At 39.7% G+C, this 17970-nt stretch overlaps 2 long non-coding RNA genes across 3 annotated transcripts; both read left to right on the top strand.

Moving 5' to 3' along the window:
* The first annotated feature begins 76 nt into the window (after window positions 1-76).
* Window positions 77-15101, top strand: LOC111266895 (uncharacterized). 2 transcript variants are annotated; one of them, XR_015313581.1, is made up of 4 exons: window positions 77-574; window positions 1596-1659; window positions 9805-10197; window positions 14806-15101. It is a non-coding gene; the product is annotated as an uncharacterized LOC111266895 (long non-coding RNA). The 2 variants fall into 2 exon arrangements; XR_015313582.1 differs by having other exon boundaries at window positions 156-574; window positions 9805-12661.
* On the top strand, window positions 2659-4056 carry LOC111266896 (uncharacterized). Its single transcript, XR_002684305.2, has 2 exons — window positions 2659-3438; window positions 3644-4056. It is a non-coding gene; the product is annotated as an uncharacterized LOC111266896 (long non-coding RNA).
* Window positions 15102-17970: the final 2869 nt, after the last annotated feature.

Genomic DNA, 17970 nt, shown 5'->3' with positions numbered 1-17970 from the left:
TTGCAGTTAAGAAGGATCAGCATAACTATGTTGCCCTAGTCAACAAAAGATCACACGGATTAATAATAATCTGCGGCGGTTCCAAAAAAGCGCGTATTCGAGGTACGTGCGTAAATTTCTATCTGTATAGGTCTAGATTAGCTGTCGCTGCTGTCGCAAAAGGGACGCCCTACAACAGATGCGTTCCTCCTCCATTACGACCGAACTACCGGCGATAGTGGCTACGGTAGCAGACAAGATACATGTTAAGCGCCTTCCGTTCTCCTGTATACGAACGTCACCAATTTCAAGTCGACTCACGTCCACCTCCATGAGATAGCTTATCCTGCTGCGTCCTGAAGGTTGATGCATCTTTCCTCAAAGTTCCTTTGTTTCACTAGTGGGCCAAGGTCTGGAAAGCAAGTGTTATCTGAACCGTAAGTAGATAGCTGCCGAATAATACAATTTTCAGGCAAGATATTCTTATCCAGTGAGTTAAGCGGCAAGAAAACAACTATAGACTGTAGTAATCTCAGACGCTCCTTTGGATCTGCGGTAGCTTCTGTAGACGGTGAAAATGTTAACTATTCTTTTGGTAAGTAAAAAATGTCCATTTTGTTGCCAACTTCAGCTAAGCATGTCTATTTTTATTGCTACTTATGGAGCACGAATCAGTCATTGCGCAAAATAATATTTTCTCTAGTTGACTATGAGTAGTGGGAGTGAATCGATAGAAACTGAAGTATTTTATTAATACGGATTATAGCTTCAATCATTTTATACAGCGGAGGTACACTTTTTAATGGCAGTGAAACTATTTAAAGACACACTTTTGCCATATGTTTAATTCGTGTGGCTCAGTCAAATTCTAATCGAAGACAGGTAACTTGATTATGAAAAAAAAGTAATAAAGTTTTCATCAGTTACACAATAACGTACTATTTCTTTAGAGTTCTAAAGTTGGCTAGAACCTTCAGCGGATTTTTCACATTAAGCCAACACTAACAATGTTTGTCTAGCTCTGAAATGGTGCGAAGTCCTAACCACCCACACGTCTCTCACAGAGAGCTTCGAAGCTCTCTGTGAGAGATGGCGAAATCTAGCGAAAATTCCAACTTAATGTCGCGTCCTTAGAAACAGTGAAATGAAGAAACTTATACATGGAATCATAATAACACTGACTGAGTCAAAGAAAATCTCTTTATTGCTCACGGGGTCCTTATCGCAAGTGTCGTAATCAACTTTGTCGTCTGTTTGCCTTCCGGATTATTACCAAAACCTCTGTGCCTTTTCCGTCTGTCATTCTTTGTACAGGGCATCCAAGTTGGTTTGTGTAAAGAACTTGCTGCTCGGAGCAAGGGATATACTACCATAAGTTGCTTCATTTAAGTTTTCCTCATTATGACACTGCGATTGTAGCGTAGGTAATTTTTTAGCATCGATAATAGTAAATTTAACTTGTAACGTTTTCAATACATTGGTAAAAATCAGAATTATTTCGGAAGAATTACAAAATCTTAAATAAGTACTTTCCGTTCATTCAACATACACCCTGTAACGTCGATTCCGATGAATTCCGTAAACCGGGCGCATCAATACTGTCTGGCGATTGATAGGGCCTGGGTTGGACCAAGGCTATTCACATACGCTCGTGAGCTATCAACCTGCTATCATGTGCAGGCAAGTACTTACGTTAATAATTTTACATGAAGATAAAGAACCTCTACTAACATGTGCTCCGTAAGCTACAATATTACTATATTCGGCATCTATCTAAAGTACCGTAAATACCCTGCGTAACGCGTCAATCGTCCTTTTTGTCGGTCCGTTTCCTGAAACCGGTTTCTATCATCTACGAATACTTAAAGCCGTAATTTTTCTACCGATTAAGAGAAATATTAGCATTAGCTTTTCGGTAAAAATACAAACCCTGGTTGATAAGGATAGGATGATTCAATTTTGATTGAATACTGAAGATGCGCAGATGAAAATCATAGGATAACCGTTATTTAATTAATCTTGAAGCCGTATAGGCAATGACCTCCTAAACGAAAGAACGTTTCTTCTAAAATTGGAGGTCTTTATGCAAGCTACGGTCAAGATATCACATCATTTCGCAATATCCGCTCTCTTACCCTGAATAAGCACGTTCATTCTAATTACCTCTAGCCGTTTTTCTGCAGGCTAACTACACTCAGAAGTACTGCTAACATCAGCGAAATTTCTTACTACAATACTCAGCTTTTTTGCGCGTCGCACCGATCATTTACCATTAGCAATTCGCTCGCAATGCTGCTATGCTTGACTTGTACGCTTTGTTACGGCGTCATTGTCCGCTCAATCCCCGGCCCCACCTGGTTTATTTGTTACGCTATGTCGTCTGTGCCGCCATATAGTCCCCGCCGCTGCAGGAAACCGAATATGCCAGTTCCAGCGTCCGGCTAATGGCCATACAGATGAACGACGAGATGACACCAAGAAATCCAATTTCTTGGCCTCTCCTTTTAAAGTAGAATTATGACAGTGGTATTGACCCAAAACCCCTCCCCTTTCCCACTTCCCTCTTACTTTTCCTCTTGCTCTATTTCTTTCTCGTACGGCCACACATGTAGAGGCAGGCACATGCTACAGATGAAGGCCGTTCATCGGCAGAATGAGCAGTGTGTACCAGTGCGGTGCAGCCCACTTAGACTACCGACAGAAATTCAGCGTTTCGGCGTTTACCCGCCAGCAGAGACGATACGACGCTACCATGAGATCTGTCTCTATGAAGAATACGCAGAACCGTACAGTGCTGAAATGACGTACTTTCTCCTTGTCTGATCTCTTTCTCTATTCACTCACACTCGATCCTTCTCTCATCTGCCCTTCGGTTTCTCTATAATGGTATTTTTTTGATGAGGCGACTGCGTATCCTGAGTTCTAACATTTTGGCGACCCGACTGCTCGTTCCAGCTTGACCGGCTGGCCTTTCATGAAAATGAACATCTCAGGTCGTTATCTATCAGTTTGTCAATGAACGAGCAACGATGGTTTTCGCGTGGGTGGCAGATGTCGCTTCCCACGAAAAAATGGGCTGTTCTTTTTCATTGCGTTGTCACTATAATCGCCGTCATCGTCAACGGCGGCAGCCAGAGTGTAACAGCTACAAGAGCGCTGGCTGCCATAGGCGATAGAGAAAGGCGCGCATTTGTTTGGCCTGAATATGCACCACGGCTCTTGCACTCCTGTCATGAGTACTGCTACGACTATCGCTAAGTTAGTGGCATATCCCTACGGGAAAATGAGCAGGCAAAATAAAAACGAAATAGTCAATGTAGAGGGAAACGAAGACACGAGAAAAAACCCAGAATATAACCAACGAATGAATGCAACATATACTGTGGTTTTTCCAGCTAGCTCGTATGTGGCCAAATAATCTTTTTGCTTACGAAGATGCGAACGACGCGCCGGTGATAGGTGAGGAGTGGGGACAATTTTTATCGATTTTGGACATTGACATAGATGAAATGCGTGAAAACGACAAATAATGAGCATCGATTTAGTTCTTAATTCTAGAAAGAATTGAGCCAGTAGGTGACGAACTGATAACGGAAGAGGCCTGAAAATTAGATTATAACGTTACAATGTGATCGCTTGTTTCAACGCTCCTTCTCGTCCACAGAAAACGACGTACGTTGTAAGTTCGGCAAATGTCCTTTCTGCTATTCGGAGAACTTGATACAGTGACCTACTTCTTTCTATAACTTTTCAAAGCACTGGAACGCCACGTGCGCAATAGCACTATAGAGATTCGTTCTAAGTTAAACTGGGTAATATCTTCAAAATGTCATTATAAATATAGACCTATTCGAAAACAGTGCCAGCTGTTATTAGTTACGCTGACTCGGGATAAATGGACAAATACAATTCAACAACAGATATAGTCGAGTTAGTATGTAAAACAGCAACTACTCTTTCAAGTGCATTGATATTCTTTCCGCAACCCACGTAGACTCTTGAGAACAAATGTATGTACCTGTATCTGTAAACTGTTAATAAATACGTCCCTTGCAATGTATTTTCTTGGTAATGAAATGCCAAAGGGTTCTATCTACTAGGCTAATAAACGCCGGAACACCACTGTGAATAGCAGACGACAATACAAACAGAGACGGAAGGCAGACGCGCGCAAAGATTTAGCAGAAACTAAGTTATTTATATTCGTCCCATGTTGACTTCGAATTTAAGTTCGGCCGAATTTAGCCTTTACTTAATCATTATTTGATATAATTTACTTTCTCCAGACTGAAATACATATCTATCTGTCATGGATCCGTAAGTAAACAGTGTTTGCTTCAATGTCGTACTACCGGATTGACAACTATCACGTTTCGGGTTTGATCCCCAGTTGTGACTTCGTAGCTCAAGTCCTTTTCAGTTCAGCCTACCGCGCCAATAGTTCTGACTGGTATTAATATTATTTTACTGGTTATTCATATAATACGAATGTATATTACCGTTGCGCATTATGGCTCATCGTTAGAATATCGATGTTGACATGCTTCAGCGTTTACAAAAAAAAGAAGGTATCGACATTTTCGTAGATATAGATACGTAGTTACCAACACTGCGCAGAAGGAGCGTAATTTATTTGAAGTTCAGCTTCTAAAGATGATTCTATTTGGATGTGAGGTTACTATGCGTGAAGTATGATCATTATGGGTGTCTATGCACGCTGCTATTAGCGTCACGTAGACGCAACATGCTTAGTGGATTTGTAGGTAAAACTGTAGGTAAAAAAAAAACATTTAGACAATTTTGCGATCATTTTAAGCTCTTTTTTACTATAACGCAATTTTTCGCGTAGACAATAGTCTCGTTCTCGTTTTAAATATATAGTGTTCGGGCCCGTATGTTTAATCTTCAACAGTCAGCCATTGTTGTCCCGTACAAGTGTGTCTAGGATTTATTTTTTATATGTCTGCGGAACATTACAAAATAATCTATACAAACAAAATATACTTGGCCTTTTAACACTCATCCCTTACAACGAGGAGTATAAATATATAGAAAGTATTCACCCATGTTTATGGTATATGAACTAGTAAGACTCACAATGGCCTTGATAAATTACAGACTGATATATTCTGGGTAAGCAGCAGCAGTAACGTAGGATGCCAGGGACAGACGCGGTTGAAAGCCTGTCAGCAAATACGAGGTTGCTGCTGTACGTTACGGGCTGTTACTGCTGCATCGTTACTTACGTATCGTACAAGGCATCATCACTTGTACGCGACAAACGTGGACTCGTGTAGTTCGGACGAATGCCGATGCTGGTGTTGTTCCGCGTCCCACACGAGAATTTATTCCTTCATTTAGGCTTTTCCACGTCATAAATCGGCCATTGCCCTCAAGGGAATGAAGTCGGTGCTTTCTCTGCGCCCAATTTGCTCCCTGTGGCATCATTTTCGGCGGGCGGCTGGCCGAGTACGGGTGAGTGAAAGACCAGTCAGCGGACGTTCAATCGAACAGTAGTTGGCTGGCCGTTGGTTAAAGAAGAAACAAACCATAATATCGATGCTTATGATTATTACGTTGCTTGAAGCAGGAATTAAACGACGGGCTACTGTTTATATAAACCGGATGAGATTACTGCTCCACGAATTTCACAGTCCAGAAAAAACACACAAGAAGAGTTCGTACCGTGTCGAGTGTATAGTTATGACGAAATGGTGAAAATTCATCTGTTCTCTGAACTACTAAACAAACGCTTCGTTGTGATTGAGGATTGCTGATTTCAAAGTGAACTAACAGATAAATAAGGAAAAATCGAATGATTTGACTTTATCAATAGCTCTTTTATTTTTTAACTTGCATCACCACGATTTTTACACCGACATCCGTTATATATATATAATGTAGGACGCAAGGGCCCTATCAACTTCCATTAACATATTTTAGAACTTTCGATGAGCCGTTTATGATCAAGAATAATTCGGGAGATAGGAAAAAACATTTATGGTTGTTGCCCATAATTCTCTATCGCTCACTCAAACCAACAAAATTTGTTGACAGCAGCGTCCGTTCAAAAAACAGCTGTTTTAAATGCACAGAATGGACTTTCGTTATGGCAGACTCCTTTGGAATTTCTGGACAGACGTTTATTATGTGCCCGCAACCATCTGAACTAAAATAGAAAACACTTTCAACAAAAAAGTTAGCTAAAGTAACGTGTTTTTCAGTTACGCTAAGGCAACCTGAACGTATGAACAGAACCAAAACATGCAGACTGGGTTGTCCCGTCTTTCGGCCTCTGGTATCAGTATTGAACATCCACAATAAACGTGCACTGGGTTAAGTTTTCGTATTTGGGCGTAACATTTTAGCGTTCCTAAATCGTCGTATATTCGTGGAAGCCACGCAATATGCTTTTTAAATTAAGGTCCGTTTCAGTCTTTTGTCGACTGTCGAAGACGTCTGTACGTGCTAAAACGCACAGAGTTAAAGCACCTGGCACTTGTCTTGAAACTTTCGATTGAAAGTGCTATAAAAATGACAAACGACGAAAACAGTATCCTTAAAGATTGTTTTGAAAGCTTTCAGGCGCAGCTGATAGGGGACCCGTCAACAATAGTATCTGTGGTGGTTGAACGAGGACCACAAGAAGGAATCACTTGGCGGTTTAATCAGGTGGTTCGTTTTTATGTTTGAAGACTCAGAGGACTTATCCAATTCAATATACTGTATGATTAATGACGAGACAATTTCTTCATTCTGCTATATGCTTCGATTTTTCCTAGTAAGGGGGTATTATTTATTAGCATGGAATAAAGGGGTCGAATAGAATCGGCAATGGTATAGCTTCCCAGACCGCGATCTGAATGCAGCTGTTCTGCGAACTTTGCGGTCGAACTCCCTTGCCAACTATCTATTTAGCTATTGTCCAATTTAACTGAGACAAATTATTAGAACAATCTTAATCTCCAAATTTGACACGGATGTTGTAAGAAATCTGAGAGTGCAATAAAAGTAAAGCTTAGTTCAGCCATGTTCGAAAAGGCTTTTTCGACTATACGACAGGAACGCTAGGGACGTGGTCCTAATTTAGAAAAATTTCTAAGCACTTCAACGGACCATACGTTGCACTACGTTGATGGAGGGGCTTTCGAATGTTTCGGTAGTATGTGAACAGCCCTGCTACACCTGGAATCATATATATTTGGCTCGTTTTCATAGGTGCATATGTATACCGAGGTAAAATTAGGCAGAGCTTAAGATTCAAGGGGACATTTAGAGCTTGCGTGGAATAGTACTAACATTATGCCATTTTTGTGCAAGTGACAACTACTATCACGGGAACAGAAAAGAACATCGGCCAATACAATGACATTGAATTATATCCGATCTAACCTTGCATAAAGTAAAGAACAATACGCGATAGTATATGCGGAACACTGCAGATAGGACACTGCTACAATTATTACTGTGCTGTTTGTCAATGAATTCGTAGCGAAAATCTCAATTCGAGAATCCGTTTCGACCTATCGATGGCCTTCCCTGTGTTCATAATAAAGCGAGTATACGCATATCAAAGGTGTTTGGAGACCAATGGGAACCGGCGCAGGTGGTCTTCGTAAATTGCTATTGTGAGCAGAAATCGTACAATTACTGTTAGAGTAACAGATCTTATAGTGGTGTAGCAGTAGCGTATGCGCATGTCAATAAGAATGAAAGAATTCGTCACCTTCCAGTATGGCTATGAAGATAGCGAATTTTTCTTCTATTTGGATCTTCTTATTTTGAGCCTTCCAACCTCGAAGCGCCGCTTTTAAAGCGAAGCCCGAAGTCTCTCTGTAAAAAGTATCTAATAATTAGGTGTACGAAGTATTTTTTAATGCATAGCGGAAGTTAGCGGACGGTAATCTGTCGAACGCATGCTAACGTTTTCGCCTAGCTTGCCATAACTACTACCCGTTAAACTGGGCCATGATGATAACGGGCAGGTTCTAAACAACGCTGTGAACGGATATGTCGCATATACGTACCTGCGTGCCGAGCTACTGATTGGAGTTTAAATAAGAAAGATCGTAAAACATCGCAGGGCGATCGAACCGGGTTACTTAAACTTAAAGGGTCGGCTTCTTTACCATGTCGTTAAATCTAAGCAACATAAACCCTAGCTGCGCTTACGTAATTTTCTACTATAATTTTACAGTATTAACGGCGTTTTCGTAGCGAAGATTTGTAGCGTACAGAAACAGCCAATCAATCATGCGGGATTAAAAAATTACTAAGCAGTGGTCCGAATCTCAGCAATAGATTTCGGACGAAATTAGGTGATAACGTTTTATCCTCTGGGTATTGATTTTTTTCCAGTAGAATTGACCAAAACCATTCTTAGTAAGGCAAATTTGTAAGTGAATCATCATCACTTATAAGTGAGTATACTATAGATCTACTGAAATCTTTGTTAAAAATTGAATTTTCACCACTGTGCATATTTGTTGTTAGATTTAAACACGCATCGACCTTTCAACATTAAGCTGATTTGAGGTATCTGCATCTATCCTTTGGACCCATCAAAAGGAAACCGGAGATCGCCTACTACAAATGATCATAAATGGATACTGCGAAATGTTCGAACAAGCGCTAAACATTACAAGCCTTTTATCATATCTTAATGTTGTAATAAACAAGCTGAAGCACATTTTAGCCGTAAATGATGTTTCATATGAAAGACCTGTAAACACTGCGGGCCTACGAAGGCTGAGGACTATTTTAAAATAATTTAAGATTTTGACATGAAACGAGCTCAATTTTAGCCGACTTCTATAAAACTTAAGGCGTAAAAAATGTTTTATGGAAAGGAGCTGTTCGGACTTCAGGACACTGAATATTTATTCGAAGTCTTCTGATTTGCACAAAAAAGGTCACACATTTCGAGCTCATTTTCGTTTTGCTGGTCGCAGATAATAAAAAGGCCCTCTGCAAGGCGGGCGCAGTGGGCGTTGTCAGGCCATCTACAGAGGTACAGTGGACGTGGGTAGGTTGAAGCGATTTTTCTTCTAGCCAACATCAAAAGTGGTGCTCACTGTTTGACGGTTCGGCAGACAGTCGACACCAATGGGTATCTACGTACTAAACTGGCCTTATCCAATAATTAGTGGAATAATATTGTGTACTTTCACCTCAATAACCTTACGCTTACTTTATTGATAAAGTGTTTTAATCTATTCTATTTAATAGTAAGGTTTCAAGTTAAGGGAACGACGAGCAAATAATTTTTGATTTTCAAATGCTACTACGTTGAATAAGTCGCTTTACTAGATCGCCGTGCACCAAATTGCACTCGTGTAGCTTGCGAACGTTCTTATGGCCTAAGTCATTCTGTTCCACGAACAAACCACGGGAAAGCCGTAACGCCTCGAAATCTATATGATAACTGTAATCATTCCTAACCAGAGATCAGGGTGCAATTTTTTTGTCGGGCGTGGCAACTGAAACGACGATACCGTTATATCAATAGAGTAGACCAGAGATACAATAGACCCAGAAAATGCGTGGCATCAGACACAGGATAAATATACTTTTGAGACGATTAAAAAAACAAACAGCAATACTTTCAATGTTACGAACGAAATAGACCATCACGAATTAACATGCCAGTATTTTCCATTCACACAAATTATGTAGTCTTGGTGCGTTGCTGGTAGAACACGAACGAGTGAATTCTGGTCTTCTTCAACCCGAAGCCACTCAACATATATTTGTAATTTGAAAAAAAAAAAAAGGTTTTGCGATGATTTTTAACGGAATTTTGTATTGTCTTCTTTTCTTTTCTAGTATTCATTGGCTGGATATGCATATCATTTTCTCTGGAACAAAGTGCAAATCAGGGTCTCGTAGAAGATCGTGCTTATCTTAAAGGATTTATGGAATGAGCCACGTCCCCACGCAGCTGAAAAGTAACAAAGAGAGCAGTGGACTAAAGAAATGACGAGAATACTTTACATATTGGCTTGTCTGTTCACCCGACAGTTGGAAAGCGTCCGACGAATGAGTTACCATTGAACTGCCTCGGTCCCGAATTATGGAGACGGCAAAATACATGACGTTAAATGCTTAGGAATGAAAACGAACCGATGGCAGTAAAACAACGAAGTACGACTATTCCTCGGTCGCGGTTACTTAGAAGCGTTCATTTGTGTTATCATTGTTGATGATCGGTACATCGCGGTAAGTTGACGCAAGGCGCGATAAATAGGAAGTAGCGGTTTACGCCTTTAGATGTGTACGATTGCTTTTGATACTGCAAGCCAATCAGGGTTTCTGCCGAGTGAATGCTGCACGGGGGAACCTTCGACAAACTCCCCCTGGCGTGTCTAGCCGACGTAAGAATCGGTTTCCTTTAACCTTCGCCCTCAACCGACAGACCGCCGTCTCTGAACGCTCCAACATACTAAGCGTGTATTCGCAGCTATTGTCCTTGATTTTAAGCTAGTCGGTGAGGTATGGACAAGCAGCCGGCCGAGAGAGGCAGAGAAGCGTTGAGGCGATGCTGAATTAGCAGTTCGTTTTGGCGCCCCATCGCACGCCTCCTGTAGTCTCGAAGCTTGAGGACATTCGTAAGGATCACGCTATTGCACCTAGCTGCTCGACAACAAGCCCCATATACCTCATACGCAGTGGTTACAATTAGACTAGCAAAGATTCCGTGCAACGCTCGACAGTCGCTTTGCTTCGTCGTTTGATCGGCACGTTCAGAAGAGGAAGAGCACCGACGGATAAGATCATAACTATCATTGAGCTCCGCGTACTTCGGGAGAATCAGTTCCAACTGTATTCGACTTAGCGTATCATAGATTGGCAATGGTGATGAAGCTGAGTTACTGCAGCAAATGATAATTTAAAATACCGTACAAGCACATATATGCATGACTTGGACATGAGTTCCACTTGAAGGGTCGAGCTGCTTAAATACATGCATATAAGCTCGCTGTGCTTGAGCTTTCGATCAATTGTAAAACAGGACCTAGTTTGGGCTCGAATATAGGCAGCCTCAAATTGCCTATTGAGCTTAACCATGAAAATGTTTAGATTCATTGAGATTTTTATGTCAACTAAAGTTTTGATGAAAGCGAAAAAGGCTGAATGCACGATGAATGCTATGAGGCAATTAAGGTCCTTTGGACATACAATTTTGAACGGTGTGTGAACTGTATGCATGATTTTTCTTTAAAAATAATGCCTGTTTCCTAACAACTATGGACCCCATCTACAAGTTAATCTAATGCATAGCAAAAGGTGCACTGGCTAACTCAGAGAGAAAATGAAGAGAGAAGTTCTAATGGTCGGTACAGCGCAAACGCGTGCGAGACTATAACATTTCTTTCATTATCCGAAATCCATTTCGAGGTCGTGTCCTACCGTCATGCCGCATCCAAAAAAGACCAGAAAGATCTATAATTAATAGTCTGCAGAAACATTTATTAGGGCATTAGCTGCTATTTTGTCAAAGAAGGTGCCTACTCATTGCCAACTCGTTGATGACTTGTACTTAAGTTGTTAATGATTTTCTCTTTCATAACTTTTCACATTATCATGGCATTTAGTTTAATGTAATCACAGCGAAAGTTTAAGTTAGCTATTTTTTTCTCTATGTAGCTAAAGAGTCATACAAATATCGCCGCTACTGCAAATTTACCGAACGACGTCAGGCAGCGGAAGTGATTGCTACAGTATATATGTTAATGTACAATTACTCCAACAAACACAACTCTTTTTTAATGCTACCCTACGTCAGTCCATCTATATTGGAGCGGTTCTCTGAAGTAATCCAACAATCATTGTGTGACCATATCAGACATCGTTGTGTATTGCTCATTTATATACATTATCAGTAATATAGGCGACTTCATTAGACGTTTGATCTTATTTGCTGTTTAAAAAGCAGTTCGTGGTTTAGGTCTTTTTTAATCGATCAGTGTCTTACTAAACCTAAAAAAAAATATTTTTTATTATCAACTAATGTCTTGTACTAAAATCGTAGTTTAGTATTACAAAGAACCCGAGTCTATGTCCCAATAAAATTAAGCTGAGATTGTAATCCAAATATTTTGTTAGATTTTTCTCGGAGGGTCTATTCAGGCTAACTGAAACGTTCATTCATCCGTAATCGCTAGATATTGAACTATGTGCTTCCCTTTAAATGTTGTCTTCTTAATTGAAACCTGAAGAGAGGCCATTGCAGCGGACTTCAAATACTCTACATTTGTGTATAGCCTATGATGGGATCTTATTCTGTGTTTCTCTAGCATAAAGATTTTACAATGGACAATCTCAAGGCAGGTAAACTATTTCCACCAGTCTTGAACAAAACAAACAAGTAACTGATAATCATTCATTGCTTTTGACACTAAATAACTTCGTCGTGACACGTTTCTGCCATTTATAGCTACCCACGTTTCGGATGCGGTCTGCCAGTTGAGTGTATTCTCACAGCCCAACGAAGTCGAACCTTCAATCACATATTTAAGTATTTCGCCACCGCCTTCGTGTCACCCTTTCTGCTTAAACAAAGATGTCTCCTATTTCAATATCGACCCGCGAAAAAGGGAACGCGAGAAAAAGGAGAATGTACATTCTCCTTCGGACCGCCGTTACTGACTTCTTGTGTCATCACAATCCAAAACTCTACATGGTATTTAGTTTGTTAAATATTGGTCTGTCAGCAGCACAGTCCTAGCATCCAAATGAACTTAGTAGCCAGTCTCACTTCTGGCCCTACCAAGACCGCTTGAACATTTTCGACGATTCCACCTAAACACCACCTAAACTGCTGACCTAACCTGTGTACTTCTCCCTGCCTTTGTTGTATTCACTAGCCCTTACTACTATGCAGTGCCCGACTATTTTGTTCACGCTATTGAACTAGACACTCCTTTGTTCTTACGGCGCTCATTCACTTAATTATTATTATGGGCGGTGCGCAGAGCTTACCGCCTCTTTCATTGTGATCCGATAGCTTTTCTACCAGCAATTTATCGACTTCAAACTACCCCTGATCACGGAATCGCTTGAGACTGTGATGATATATGTTGCATCGGCGACATAGTGCTAAAGGGGCAGTGCGTATAGCAGTTGTAAAAAACGACCAGATTGATATTGGCGTGTGTACTCCCATCACTGAAAGAAACCCGTCTTTCATCTGATCCGTTGGTAGGTGCTAGTAGGTCGAATAATGATCTCCTAGTGTCCTATTATCCTTTGTACGCCCCCTTCCATGGCTGAAATAGATATGAATACGCAAACGTATAGATGAGTTCACCGCCTTGAGTCATAAATTTAGCAAATGTCTCGTTGATCTTTGAATTTCAATTAACTCTGTTAATTGCAAGACGAAAGACCCAGGAATACCGTGATAATGACTCTGAGTCGTTCACTGTTCGAGTTGAAGATCCATTGTCTTGAGGAGTGAACAACGCTACGGCTGTGTGCAGCATTAACATACTTCAACGGGCAGGTTCCATGCGCTGTAGCTCAATACATATATATATATATATATATATATATATATATATATATATATGTGTAGGTATGTATGCTTTTAGGTTTTCAAAGTTTATAGGAAGATTTTACTACCGTCAAACAATTTTCCGTTCTGCATCCTTCGTTGACCGGTACAGCCGTGCGCCTCACAGCTGATGACGATAACTTTATAGCCTACGAGATTTTTTATTGGGTGGTATTGAAACAAACTGTTTCGCGCAAAGATGCTATTTCCTCAAGTTCTATAAAGATCAACCTCACACTTTATAGACAGAATTTTCATTAACTAGATTCAGATTATGCTTACAAGTCATTGCAAGCACTATTCACCTCTGGCCCTACGACAGATGTTGTTTACTTGTTTTAAAATGGTCTCCATAAAAATTTACCAACGGCCGCCTGCCTGGCGGTATTCAAGGAAGCTGTTTCGTAGAAAATTCATGAAACCAGTTTGATTATACCACGCATCTCAATGCATTTTATTTCAATTATACTCTTTTGTGTGGCATTTTACGAGTACCTATGAAACCGAAACCTCTAGCTAATCTAGTATAATATGAACTTTTGCCGTATTTAAACAATTGTAGTGTTGATGACGCTTTACCTCTACTGTCGACAAAAAATCTTTTGCAAGTGAATTTAATTAGGCATATGGATCCACAAGCATCGTCTGCTCTAAGTATCTGTATGCGTAAACAATTATGCAGTAGATAATTATGCATTGAGATAATCATTTATTGACCTGTACTTGAACTACTGAACCAAAATTTTCATCTGGTTTATCCTTAGTACTTCACAGCTGTTTTCGTTCTGGGCTTTTTTTAACACATCACTACGTAAAGCCATTGAGAGAAAGGTAGTCCAGTAACAATAGTAAAAAGAAAGATTGGCGCTTGAAGGCGGGCAATAGATCGGGTTTACGGAGTATGCTTGAACTGCTCGAAATACCGAGGGTAATTTTAAATAGGCAAAAGCTAGTGTCTAATAGATGATAAAAAAAAAAAAAAGTGGAAAAATGCTTTCAGAAGTATCAATATATTATCAGTTTGAGAAACAATGATGCTAATAGGTAAAATCTAAGATTTGCTCAATTCAGTGCTATAGTTATCCAGAAAGTAATTCTCAATCCTTAACTCGATTGACCAATACTGAGATGCAATCAGCAAGATGCACACATATCATTACAGGTTATGAGATTATTAATAGTGAGAGAGACAACACGAGTAGACGTACAAACTGAGTTGATTATTGCTCATTCAAACGTTCTGGTCTACTAATGTGTTTCGGGATATTTAGTTCAACATCTTTCAGGCAATGGTCATCAAGTAGCACATGCCTGCAACATAAACCAAGCAATGCATTTCTTCGAAATAGTCTGCTTAAAGGAAAACAACACCAACGGCCAATGCGATTAATATATGCATTTTTTCGAAAACAATTCTAGTCCATTGTCGCCTGTATCGCTGCGGTCCAGCCTGCCATGACCGTTCCTACAGGTGCTGTTTCACGTTCAACTGATTTTGCATTAACGGCAAATAAACAAGCTTAGCCAAATGAATAAACTTCTTCCGCTAATTCGACTCGCTGAATAATGATCTAGTTATTCCGGTTCGTATACCCAATTTATACAAGATGCGATTTATACACTTCTCAAAGTGCAGTTGACGAAACTACGAAAATTTTCCGTCGTGACAGTTGGAATAGTTTGACATTTTGCTTTAAACAAATTCATTTGCGCGAACAGATATTTAAATTACTAGACAGGTCACAGCGGAGCGTAGACTTGAAAGTATAGTGTGATTTAATGTATAACTTTATGCTCTCAAGGTTATTGGTCTTCACATTAAATAAATTGCCCTCTAGCCAATATTTCCAACTAAATATATACAAGCTTTCACCACAGTGTATAACTAAATGATGCAAAATTCACGAGGTATCTATAATTTTGGTGGACTTTTTTTTATTTTCAAATTATGTCCCATATTGTACGCGAAAAATATATAAAAGAAATGAATTGCCAGTTATTTACTGTTTATGTGGTCGTGTGGAAAGGCGAATTATGTTATGACATTCCGATACCAAAAGACTTTTGATTAATTAAACAAACACGGTCGGTCTGCAATATTTTGTTCACCGTCTGACTAGAGTTAATAAATAAGCATTTTTTAAAAATATTTTTGCCTTAAATTAGTAACGATAATAATAATAGGCCTGCCTGTCTGTCTGATGGTTGTACTAAATGATGAAGACGTACCGTCAAAACATTCTTCTCAAATACCCGAATATACGGCATATCTGAGCAACGCAACGGCATCGCGATGCAGACATATCACACAGCAAATGCTAAATAAATAGAAACAAAAACATATATTCGATTCAAGATAGTTTGGTATCCCTGTAGCAGTTTTATTTCTTCTGGAGACAGGTAGTCTGTCTTCCAACACGTTTGCCTTGATCGCGTATCGCAGTAATCTCTTGTAGCATCTTTGAACGATCACGAAGTTGCTGACACGCTTTAGGATCGCCTTGAAATCTTCTGCTGCGTTAAAATACCACTGCAATTATTATAACTTAATTGCTAACTTAATAGTAATAACTCATGCTGATAGATATTTTAAGCGAGTAATTCAAATATGGATGATCTCGAGCAATGGCTTAACAGTAGCCTCTGAGAGACCAGCGAGTTCAAAGTCGTTAGTTAATTTCATAAGAATTAAGCACGCTCAGACTTCCGTGTACGTCTGCTACGAAGTTTTCAATTGACTTGCTTAATCGAAATATGGCTTAAGTAGAAATGATCGTCTGTGACCACTAATTCATTGATCGTAATGCCCCGTAACTCCGTTTGTCATTCCACAGCCTGCGACAAGGATGCAGGTATCAATGATTTTGTACGGAAAACGACGCACAAGTAAAAGTGGGACTTGACTTAAGTTAGTCTACAGATAGAAAGAAAGACTTGTCGTTGAATTATTTCAGCGTGCAGTGCATCTTTTTCACGCATAACTTGAACTTAAGTGTTCTGTAGGGAAAGTGTGAAAAAGTTTCGAGCTGATTAGTGCTATACTGTTATATAATACATACCTATAGATATCAACTGAACAGTATTTGTCTGTGGGTTAAAAACAATGTTTGCGCTTCTTTCAAGCTTCAGTTATAGTTTCCCAGGGCTTTTATTGACAAGTCCACAAGCCTAAGATCCTCTTGGTCTGCAAGTGCTTAACAGCCCTAGCTAGGCACCCGATAGTTTCAGGTTTCCCCATATTCCCTCTGTATCAGGACACAATCTCATCGATACGCAGGATTTTTTAACTTGAGGTTAGCACTTTATAAAAGATAAATGGAATTTTTGTATAGTATTCATATTCATGAATTCTATATCGTGTACTTTTGTGAAGTGAACAAGTTGCGCGTTTATGGACTCCACTTTGATAATGTATAAACGCTAGTCAGCATAGGATAGCAATGTTAAAAAGTTAGCCAATTTCAGGCTACGTTTTTCCGTTCGCAAATCTTACTCAGTGGACATTCCTGAGTTATCTGAACGTTATTAGGATTTTTTCATCTTCTGAAGTTGCCGGTCATACTATGAAGGGTCTGATAAAAAAGCATCAAACTGTATTCACTTTATTTTTCCTATTGAGTTCGTAATCTACTATGATTACTGCGCTTCTTGTACGTTCGAAATCAGTTAATTTCATAATCTAGTGAATCATTAATATGCCGAGTAAAGGTTATGACAACCGATGATGTTTAAGCTGAGGACACCTGGGGAGTTGCATGTTCCTGTTTTGATTTTTTTTTGTTCGAGTTACTGGTGGAAAGGGTTTACTTCCGTTTTCAGAATGCCCTCTACAGCGAGGCCTGAAGACAACGCCAGATTCCCTCAGGAATAACCCCATGAACGAGTTCCGTTCAATATAAGTAGGAAAAAATGAAGGGGAAAACGCTCACTGCGTATCATGTTTGTAGCATGGAGGGTATTTCATAAAATAGTGTTATGTACCACAAGGATGGTAAAAATCTACGTAGTCATAGCATAAAAATGTGTAGACTATACGATATCAGACAACAAACGTATTTTGTGCAATAACTAGTCGAGCTAAGTACTAATGCGAATTTGTTCTCCTTTTTATAGCCCTAAACGTTCTTTTTTGAAGGTTAGGTGCATTCAGAAATTATGTCATGCATAGTGTAGCTGCGAAAGGGGAAATATAAGCTTACGTAAATACTCGCTGAAAAGAGAAATAGTTGAGAGTGCCATGTCGTGTTCATGCACGGGTCTGATACTCACGAATATGTTGATACCTGCTTTTAACAACTTACATCATCTAAATGTTTAGATGGATACTAATACCTGTAGCTTTCTCTTATTAGGCAACAATGAACAGTAGAACGATGATTGTCTTGTTCGCTCCGTAACAACAAGAAAAACATCAACTTTACGACACGCTGCATATA

This window comes from Varroa jacobsoni, unplaced genomic scaffold (genome assembly GCF_002532875.2).
Source record: "Varroa jacobsoni isolate VJ856 unplaced genomic scaffold, vjacob_1.0 scaffold_1125, whole genome shotgun sequence".
NCBI lineage: Eukaryota > Metazoa > Arthropoda > Arachnida > Mesostigmata > Varroidae > Varroa > Varroa jacobsoni.
The sequence above is the reverse complement of the archived record's forward strand: the minus strand, read 5'-3'. Positions and strand labels throughout refer to the sequence as shown.